General features: G+C 34.2%; 1 pseudogene; it reads left to right on the top strand.

Annotated features, from left to right (window-relative positions):
• Positions 1 to 10,154: 10,154 nt before the first annotated feature.
• LOC101991285 lies at positions 10,155 to 11,353 on the top strand (annotated as a pseudogene).
• Positions 11,354 to 11,683: the final 330 nt, after the last annotated feature.

Genomic DNA, 11,683 nt, shown 5'->3' with positions numbered 1-11,683 from the left:
ATCTAATTATCAAACTTATTTACTTTATACAGCCTTCTTGTCATAATTGTGCTTTTTTTTCCTGGTGAGCCTAGAAATTTGAACTATTTTTCATTTTTGCTAAAGAAGTTTCAGAGCACTTGCCACTGTCAGTAGGCTTGATTCCATGAAGAACTCTGATTGCCATTGTGATTAATAACATGTTTCTCTGTAGACATTTTCTAAAAATTTCATAATGAATTGCAGTTACAAATTTTCATTGCAATTTAATAGCTGATACACTGATGTTTATAAAAATAAAAGGTCAGTTCAATAGTTGAAAATAGTTGTAATGGTAGTGATAGTGAACAGACACTTTTTAAAGTATGGAAAGAATAGAAAAAATCTGGCTGAAAGTTCATAAAGTTTAAGAGCAGAATGTATCTAATTGCCTTATTTTTTTTTAAAAAGTCCACTAACTTTGTCACATTTTGTAAATGTCACAGTTACAAACTGATATATAGAAATGTTTATAATACATAGTACTGGAGATAGTAGTACAACAAAGGTTAGAAACAGAACAGAATGAGTCCTTATTTACAAAATATTTAGTGAAAAAGAATGGAGAAATGTGTGATTTCAGATATTGACAAGGAAAAAATAGAAATGTTCTGTAAGAAAAAAATAAGATTATTCATGAATCTCTAGTGATCTGATTTTAAGTGTTGAAATTTTGACAATGTTCTCATTTATTTCTGTTCTTGAGATAGAAATAAATAGGAAGGAATTATTTCAAGATATCTTAAAGTCTGTCTTGTGCTTAGAATTTTTCTTTTCAGTTTTTGAGTATTTTTGCTCAAAAAATTTTTATTTTAGTGTGTGGAGAAAAAAAGAAACCATTTCTACTGCCAGTGTTTAGCTCTATTGTGATTAAGTTAACTTATAATATTATAAAAAGACTGCACTTGATCATTATAACTACTTATAATGGTTTTCCAATTTCACTCCTATATTAGGAAACATTATACAAAACCCAACAATAAGTAAGAGTGTGGTTAGTATATTCTGACAAACTGTTTAACAGATCTTTTCAAGAATTTTTAAACATTTAGGGCACCATACTTGTGTTTTACTTTGCAATTTCTGTTCAACTAGAGACTCCACTCTGCAATGCTACTGATTAGCTTTCAAATTTATCTAAATAAGAACAATAAGGTAAAAAGTGATGCTGAACTCCACAAACATTTTAGAATCTCTTTTTCTGTTGAGATACATAAACCCTGCTATGCAATGTGTTCATTTAACTGATTTTGTTTTATTAACAAAAGAAATAATAATATATTAATTCTATAATTTCAGAATCTTCTATTCTGAATACTGAACAGAATAAATACTCCTTATTTGAATGCTTGAGATAAGAAGAATTTTGTAGTTCATTTATATTAGCCTTTAGATTGTTTATATATTCATAGTAGACAACTGGGAAGTGAGATTCAAGGGCAAAAAAAGTAACCCATGTGTGTTTCACATTTACCTTGTTATGGTTTCAATCTTACATAAACTTCAGGGATCCATATGCTAATAGACTGAGCACAAAACTGCAGCAAAATTGGGAGTTGGGATATTATGGGACCTTTACACTGTGTTAACCAGTGGGAGGAAATTAGATCATAGATACATGGTTTTAGGAACCTGAACCTCTTCTCTTTCAATTCCCATCTGGGACAGGATGACTAGTATCTTCCTTGACATGCACTAAACATGATATTCTTCTTTGATATAGATACAATTGAATATAACTAAGAATGGAGTAAAAACAGGATCTACAAAAAAAAGTTTTTATATTTTTAAGTTGTCTATTTTATGTATATTGTTTAAAACAATCACGCAAGTATTTATTAGTAGTATAAATAACTAATTTGACTAGAAAGTACATGATTATGATTATTAAATTTCCCATTATACTGAAGGGCATCAATCAGAGAACTGATGTTATTCAATAACCATTTATGATAATGATAGTTTTTACTTTAAAATTGATTTAAGTTGAATCAGATCACATATAACCATTTGAAATTGATGTTTTTATTTTCCTCTTGCTATAATGACATGTGGTTTTTTCCAAGTTGTTTATGTCATTAGTTCATTGCTGATTTTTTCTAAGTTGTAGTCTATTGGAACAATTGCTGGTTTGATTTATTTACCTGTTTAAGGAAATCTAAGTTTACTCCATCATGGATAAAGTTCTATAATCATGAAGGCATATTGCTTATGTTAAGACAAATTGTCATTTACTACATTTAAATAGCCATGAGAAGAATTAACAGGTCATATTGTATGTGTTTAACTTTGTAAGAAATTGTTAAATCTTCTTTTTCTATACAATTTTATAATCGTATCATCAACCAGTCATATGGAATAGTTTTCATGACTCCTTATTTTTAAAATAGCCATTTTAATTATGCATAATACTGACTATCTCTTAATAGTCCCATTTGTTATGTAGAAACCATCTTTGGTGAAGCTTTGACATACCATTTGAAATTTTCTTTAACCACTGGAAAAATGGGTTGTGACTTTACAGTCTATGTTTGAAAGATTTTTATGTTTTCTAGATATGTCCTTGTCAGAGATGTGATTATCAAAATGCCAGTGTAACAAACAATTAGTGTATTTCCTTTTCTCATTCTTTACGTAAAACCAGGCAGAGTGTGCTACCACTTCATTCTTGTTTTGTTATTTCACATACCCTACCTCCTTTACATTTCTATGTGCATGTTAGAATCAGTCATGTTTTCACTTCAAATTATTTGGAATGGAAATATGTCAAGTCTGTAGGTTAGGTTTGAGACATGATATATTTACAGCATCAAGTCTTCAAATTTTTAAATATATTTTTATTTTTTTAATTTATTTATTTATTAAAGATTTCTGCCTCCTCCTCGCCACTGCTTCCCATTTCCCTTCCCCTCCCCAGATCAAGTCCCTGTCCCTCGTCAGCCCAAAGAGCAATCAGGGTTCCCTGCCCTGTGGGAGATAAAACTGGACTTGCTGATCATAGTGGACAATGAGGACTACTGAGAACTCAAGAACAATGGCAATGGGTTTTTGATCCTACTGCACGTACTGGCTTTGTGGGAGCCTATGCAGTTTGGATGCCCACTTTAAATATATTTATTTTTTCCTGGTGAAGGAGGGCCTTCTGTCTGTGTTACTTTCATTGGACAAATAAAAAAAAAAACTGCCTTGGCTTTTTGATAGGGCAGAATTTAGATAGGTGGAGTACACTGAACAGAATGCTGGGAGAAAGAAAGCAGAGTCAGATAGATGCCATGGCTCTCCTCTCTGACACAGACGCTGGTTAGACTCCTGCCTGTAAACCACAATCAAGTGGCGATACACATTAATGAAGATGGGTTTAAACGAATATGTAAGAATTAGCCAAGAAGAGGCTAGATATAATGGGCCAGGCAGTGTTTAAATTAATACAATTTCCGTGTGGTTATTTCCGGGTATAAGCTAGCCGGGTGCCGGGAACACAACCTGCTTCCTATTACAACATTTACCTTAATTTTGAGAAGTACATACATGATTTTGGTCATATCTATCTTATATTACCTTATATTTCCTGTTTTCAATTCCCTCTATATTTTTCCCAACAGGCTTTTCTCTCAACTTATTCCTTGCCTTTCGTTGTTAATTCACTAAATCCAGTTAATGTCATCCACATGTGCATGGATATGCAGTCATCCATTGGGTCATGTGAAACCTATCAGTGGCAACATCTTAAATAAAGAATGATTCTCCATCCTTCATAAACTATACACTTCTTATAACTCCTCTCTGTGGGATTGAGGCTGGATATTATCTGCTTAATCTATACTAGAATTTTGGCTTTCTTGTTCTTCTGCAGTTCTTGATCGGATAACCACAGCTACTGTGAATTCATGAGTTCTCCAACCATGCCATATCCAGATAACAGCATTTCACAGTACCTCTCTTAGTTTTTGACCTCTTACATTGTTTCTACATCCCCTTCTGCAATTTTCCTATGTCTTGGTGGTAAAGGTGGTTAATATAGATGTTCCATTTAGGACTGAGGACTGAATCTTCTTTCTCAACATATTGATCCATTATACTTCTCTACATCGACTGGGGTACATTGTAAAAAAGAGAAGCTTTTCTTATTAAGGGACCAGCCCAGGATTATAGACATAAGCTTACATATTTAGAATGATTTACAATATGAACACATTTTTCCATTTATTTTCACACTCATTTCCTGTTAACTATATTGCACTGTTAGGGGTAAAGCTTTGTTAATGAGTAAATGTGCCTCACAAAAATATGTTGAAATTTTATTCTCAGTGCAAAAATGTTAGGAACTGTATCATTTTGAAATCTACTTAGCTCTGCCTTAATTGAGTAATGTATGATAAATAAGATCAAAATATACTATAACCTTTATAATTTATATATGCTAATGAAAAATGTAGGCAAAAAGTGATACCCATACAAAAGGGTTATGTACAAAAAGCATGATCCTCTTATGATTCTATCATTTTCATTGCACAAACAAAACATTCCTGTCCTCTAGCAAATGCAACACTCAGCTTCAATATAAAAGTAGATACCAGAACCTCCCCAGAAAACAAATATTCCAGTGCCTTAATCTTAAGCCTTTCAACCTTCAAAAGTGTAAGAAGCAAGTATATATTGTAGCAGGACTATGCACATTCCAAGTGTGAAACAGAAGACTAAATTGTTTCTGTAACAAATATCTAATAAGAACACTTGGAAATGGTCTGTGGCTAGAAGCTGGAACATTGTGAAAGAGAGTGGTAGAAAATGCAGTTATCAGTATGTGTGTAGGTCAGTTTTCTGCCACTATGACCAAATACTTGAGGAAAACTATTTGCAAAATTAAGTTTAGCTTATTGTCAACTTTTGAAAGTCTATTCTTATTGTAAAGTCTCCTAAACATGTCTGAATTTTGTCAATATCCTATGACTTTATGGAAGGTACAACTCAGAAATGATAAATATTATATTTGTCAGACAAAATTTTGAATGATTCACAGCCTTTAATTATTGCATATAAAAATCTGCAGTAACACATAAGCATTTCAAGTACAGTATTCACAAATCAATGAGTAAACGTGTGGACAATATGTGAATAGCATATCTATGAAAGAAAAGAAAGTGTGACAAGGAATTAGGAGATTAATATGAATAGTAAGAAAAACAACTTGTCACTTAAAACACTCAGAATAATGTGGTACTTAAGGACAAACCCTTAAAAGCAAGAGATTTGGTGATTTATGGAACCTCGGGGTTTTCAAACCTAGGTCAGCCCAACTTTCTCTTATGACACTGTGCAGCCAATTTGTCTATGACTCAACCAAAAATACGCTTTGCCCAATCTACGTTCCAAAAAACTCAAGCTGTGAGTATTGGTGGTGTCTACAGACAGCTAACAAACTTTTCAGTTAAGAACTGTGGAAGATGTGGAAGCATGGCTAACTCTATCAAAGTTTCAAAGACATGTTAAAAATCACTCAGAACCAAGGAAAATACATGTCACACACAGAAAAGGAACCACTACAGAGCATTTTTATTAGACAACAACTAACAACTAACTTGTTGAAACAAGTTTGAAACCCTCCCAAACTCCTCCTGACCACATACACATAAACACACACACAAACAAACACACACACATAAATAAGCACATACAATAGGGCTTATTGAAGCTATTGGACTGAAAATAGGACCATCTTAGAAACCCCAGGTGATGTGAGAGACCCCTCTGTCTGCTGTGATTACCATTAATGAAAACTGCCTTGGACATACAGCAGGGCAGAACTTAGGTAGGTAGGAAGATTGAACTGAATGGTGGGAGAAAGGAGGTGGTGTCAGAGAGAAGCCATGTAGCCCACTGGAGACAGAAGCTAGGAAATTTACCCAGTAAGCCACAGCCACGTGGCAATACACAGATTAATAGAGCTGGGTTAAATTAAGATGTAAGAGTTAGCCAATAAGAAGCTAGAGCTAATGGGTCAAGCAGTGAATTAAATATTAGCGTTTCTGAATGATTATTTAGGGGCTGAGTTTATGAGCGGAAAGAACCAACAAGCAACCCTCTCCAACACTCAGGCTAGTGGAAGCACCCCATAGTGTCAACTTAGAAGAGTCACAAGCACCCAACCTCACTCACTGTGAGCTTTTATGTAGTTATTCTCATATTTCTTATATATGTTAGGCTTATTTCCTTTAGTAAAAATACGTCCTTTTAAAACATTTTATTTATAATATTTTTAAAAGTAAAACTAATTTTGTTACAGTAACTTAAATTACTTGGGTTTATATTAAAATAAAAAAAATCTGTGTCATTAAAAATCAGTAAATATTCCGTGCAGTGGTGGTGCACACCTTTAATTCCAGGACTCAAGATGCAGGGTCAGGCAGATCTCTGTGAGTTCGAGGCCAGCCTGGTTTACAAGAGCTAGTTCCAGGACAGGCTCCAAAGCCACAGGGAAACCCTGTCTCAAAAAACCAAAAAAAAAAAAAAAACCCAAAACATTAGAAAATACTATGAATAAAGAATACATCAATTTCAAACTCCAAACTAGTTTGTTAAACATTTTCTTCTTGTCTATGTGTCTGTGTGGGGGGTGTTCAGGGGGTGGGATAAAGAGGGCTAGAGGTGTGCATCTGTGTAGTAAAAATATAAGAATTGAATATGACAATATTGAATATACAAAAGTAAAAATAGCACAAATATTTTAATTTTTACATAAAAACTTAGAATATAATGGGAACATTATTGTTAAGGTAGGAAGAAAGCTATATGTCAGCACAAAATAAATCAGGAAGTATTTTTATTGATAAAAGAAGCACAGAGCATGTTAGTAGTTACATCTCAAGGACAGTAATACCTCAAATATTAGTGATATCAGTGATACAAATGTTCAGTGTACAAATACAGATGAGTGTCCTGTTCTTCATATATATGCAATGACAAATATTCCAAACTGTGTAGGTAAGAGGATGAATGAAACAGTTGTGATTTGATATTATACTAATTAAAGAGTTTTGAGATCCTAAAACAAGTTCTGCAGCATCCTATGATTTAGACCATTGGAAAAATTTTGGGCAGTTTTTATAACTTTCAATAAATTGTATAATGATTTCTGTAACTATATGCAAAGAAAATTTAAATATTTAAATAACAAACATTCTGATAAAACCTATCTTAAATCTAAAATTAGAAAAGGCTCACTAGAACAATATAATTCAACAGAAGAGCAGTTGTCTAATCAATACACACATTGTTTTTTTTAAAGACACACATGTTAAAAAGGAAAGTTGAGATCAAAAGAGCTATAAAAGCCAGGCGGTGGTAGCACATGCCTTTAATCCCAGCACTCAGGAGGCAAAGGCAGGTGGATCTCTTTGAGTTCAATAACAGCCTGGTCAACAAGAGCTAGTTTCAGAACTGGCTCTAAAACTACAGCAAAACCCTGTCTCAAAAAATAAATATGATGTAGATCTAAAAAAAGAAGAAGAAATTAAAGACAGAAGACACACACATACATATATAAATACATTATCGGATTTTAAATACCCAAAGATATGTAAACATTTATTAAATCTATTTCTAATGTGATTATTTTTCTGTGTATTTCTCCAGAGTTCTGTATATTCAGTATTGGAAATAACTAGTGAAAGTCATATGAAGTAGTTAGGAACTTTAAGAGAAATATGACTTTAGAATGTCAATTACAATTTTTCTTACCAGTTATAATGCTTCCTTTTTGCTATGGCCTCAATGGAAAGTTCAAGAGGACAAGAACTGTGAGTATTATGTGCAAGATATAGATATTAACTCTTTTATGAGCCATAATGATGTAAGATAATAAATAAAAATAGATATTGTCTGAGATATATCTCATTTGGATGTAAACTATTTTCTTAAATGTTAAGAATAATATGTATTACAGAATTTCTCTTTGTATAATTTATACTCTTCAGCAATACTTATGGCAAGTCTTGGAAAAACAGCCAAATAATGGTGTCTGCAAAAAACCTAAATTATTATTTAGAACAACTTTCTTTCCTACTCTCTCAAATTTTAAGAATTCAACAACTATGTTCAAGCTAAAGCTCCATATATTTTGAGTTTAATATGAGTCTTGCCTACAAGGCAATTTTCCATAATGGTAAGAAATCTCTCTGCCCACTTTCTGCCAAAACACTCTGGAGTTTGCATATATTTTCTCTGAAATTATCCTATTTGCTCAAAAATTACCCAAAATACTCCACTGTGTAATTCCTGACTCATTCCTAGAGTGTAACTCATAGATGAATCACATCATAAGTGGTTTACTCTGAAAATAACAAATCACAACTAAACAACATCAATATATTTTCACACGCTTATAAGCAATGTTGAAATACTGAAAACTCATCTCTTGATTTGAGCACTGACAACTCAAAGACAGAGTTCCTACATACAAATGGACTGATTCTATCCTAAAAAACAATGCAGAGTTAACTTCCTAGATCACTGCCCAATCATAGCAAAGGAAAGAAGAACAGGTTGGAGGAACACAGAGAATCTGAGCAACTTCTTTCACAAATAATCATGGTTTTAATGTTAGGTTTATTTTCCCCGCCTCTGTCAGGTGTTGGAAGGAAAGTGCAACTCTGAATATTAAGTAAGACCAGAGAAGGTAATAGGGGGATTGTCTCTCCTTTTAAAATGTGGAGTGCTTTATTAACCCTTAGGGGGAGAAGAATGGCTATCATTTGTTTCTGTCCTGAGTTTCAATTTCATTAATGGCTTGGGATTCTATATTAACATTGTGCATTTCTACTCACTACTTCATCTATTTGCTTTTAAAACAAACCTGCTTTTAAGTCTATAATAAGCCATGTATAGTCACTGATCTTGCAAGGATTATTTTTCTCAAAAGAACTTAGTACATCAGGCTAGTAAAATTTAGGGACAGAATTGAGAATTGTAGGTAGTGAGGAATCAGGGGGATTACATAGACTGTTACAAGCATGTGCTGCAGAAGTGGGAATAGCAGGTTGAAATTGAACATGGGAAAATTTAGTATGAATGTCAGGAAAAGTTGTCAACTCACAAATTTAATTAGGTAGTGGAATAGCTTCCCAGAAGAAATGGCAGAAATTTATTGCTGGAGCTATTTAAAATTGGCCCGGCCAAAGCACTAGGGAATACACAGAGGGCGCAATCGTTCACAGAATTTTGAGGATTGATCTATAGAGCAATTGGGCTTTTGCATTTCTACTTCTTATGACTATTATTTTAGAACTTCTATTTACAATAATAAGTATGTCTTTTTTACAAGTATAACCCTGGAAATCAAAACATTATACTATTCCATAGAGATATCTACACCCATTTTTAAGTATATTCTTATTTCCTGCAGTAAAGACTCAACCATTCTTTCTTTATCTCTTCTTTCTTTGTATTATTGTACAAAAAGAAATCCCAGTAGACTTCTGATATTTTCCTTTCTCATCTTTACAAGAGGAATATTCCTTATTTATTATTTCAATTTTCACTTTTTGGACTAATAATCAGTTCTTTCAATGACTTGTCTACTTTTCATTTTCTGTCTGAATGAGGATCCACAAAGGACATATTTCTATTTAGCTCTTTTATAAAGCCACTGCCTATGCCCATAATCATTTCATTCAGGATACTATTTTAATGATTTTTGCTCTATTCAATCTCTGAGTGAAAAAAGATGGAATCAGAAACTTTGATGAAATTATTGATAACAATTTTTTCAGTGATCCTTGATAGCCAAATCTATAATTCTGATTTCTGTGAGATATTTAGTTACTTTTCATGAGTAAAATATAAGCTATGTACATATAATGTTCTTTGGTCATATTCAATATGCCTAAAGTAATTTTGCTTGGTTGCACTTTTCCTCTCAGTGATAGTGTGAGTACATTCTGATTCCTAAGTAGCACATGAAATGAGATACTGCAATACAACAACAACATTCTAGTAAGCATTTATCTCCTTGGACTGAATGTCATCTGACCCCATTTTGAATGTAAGGAGTATATCACCACTTATATGTTCACTTTCCTTCTAATAATAATCAATAAAGCAATACTCTCCAGTTGAATAATCACATTCTCTTAGAAAGCATGGCAGAACAGGATTCTGGTGACCCTAACCACAATCTCTCTTTAGTCATTTTGCCTACCCACTGCCATACCCAGCAGACCCACCCCTCCTGGCATCCCCTGGCACTATTGTCCTACTCATACCCAGCACTGACCCTGAGGGGGAGAAGGTGCTAACATAACTCACCAAATTATGACTCCAGGCAAGGGCATTCTGGCTGTAGATATGTCTACAAGAAGCATTACCAAGTGGCCGAAGTCCATTGGCAGTGAGAACATGGAGGAAAATAGGTACTTCTACCACCAGCTGCTACTGATTTCTAAAGGTGATGTGAATCATTGAATTTTGTGTGGGGAAGGGAGGGTTTGATCATCTTCCATGAGACACTATACCAGAAGACAGATGATGGATGTCCCTTCCCCCCAAGTTGTCAAGTCTTTGGGTGGTGTTGAGGCTATTAAGGTAGATATGAGCATGCTACCCCTGGCAGGAACCAATGACAAGTCTACCACCTAAGTGTTGAAGGGTATGTTAGAACACTGTGCCCAGTATATAAGAATGGAACTGACTTTGCCAAGTGACGTTGTTTGCCAAAGATTGGGAAACATATATCCTCAGGCTTTGACATCATCAAAAATGCCAATGTTCTGGCTTGTTACATCAACATCTGCCAACAGAATGACATTATACCCATTGTAGAACCTAAAATCATCCCTGATGGGGACTATGACTTGAAATACTGTTAGTATGTAACTGAGAAGGTACTGGCTATTATCTACAAGGCTATGAGTGACGACCATGTCTTTCTAGAAGGTACATTGCTGTAGCCCAGCATGGTCACCCCAGGCCATGCTTGCACCTAGAAATTTTTCAATGAGAAAATGTCATGGAACCTGTCACAACACTTTATCAAGCAGTGACTCCTGTTGTTCCTGGGGTCACTTTCATGTCTTGAGGGCAGAGTGAGAAAGAGGTACCCATCATTGTTAATGCTATCAATAAGTGTCTGCTGCTGAAGCCAAAGACAGTTACTTATGGCTAAACCCAATAGGCCTCTGCTCTAAAAGCTTGGGGAAGGGGATTCAGGAGGACCTGAAGTCAGGAGGAGCACATCAAACAAACCCTGTACAACAGTCTGATTTGTCAAAGAAACTATACCCAAAATGGCAGTCTGGGACCAGCCAGTGATTGCCTCATTTTCTCTCACCATGCCTACTGACTAGAGGAGATCTAAGGTTGCCCCATGAGTACTTCAGTTCCCTACCTACCCACCCGCTATAGAAGACTCTTTCCCATCACTCTTGCTGCTTTGTGACTGGTGTGTGGTGTTGTTTGTAAATGTTATTTGTGCCATTTTTTTTCAAATTCAGTGCCAATAAGCAGCTATTTAAGAAGATATAATCATAATCAACAAAATCAAACAAAACTTAGTATTTGATCAACAAATTTGGTTCTTTTGTTGGAATCATATTCAATCATCACAGAATTAAATATATGTACCTAACATCATATTCATAAAAACAGATTGTTCAGAGTCATATAGTAACTT

The sequence above is a fragment of the Microtus ochrogaster genome, chromosome X, assembly GCF_000317375.1.
Source record: "Microtus ochrogaster isolate Prairie Vole_2 chromosome X, MicOch1.0, whole genome shotgun sequence".
NCBI lineage: Eukaryota > Metazoa > Chordata > Mammalia > Rodentia > Cricetidae > Microtus > Microtus ochrogaster.
The sequence above is the reverse complement of the archived record's forward strand: the minus strand, read 5'-3'. Positions and strand labels throughout refer to the sequence as shown.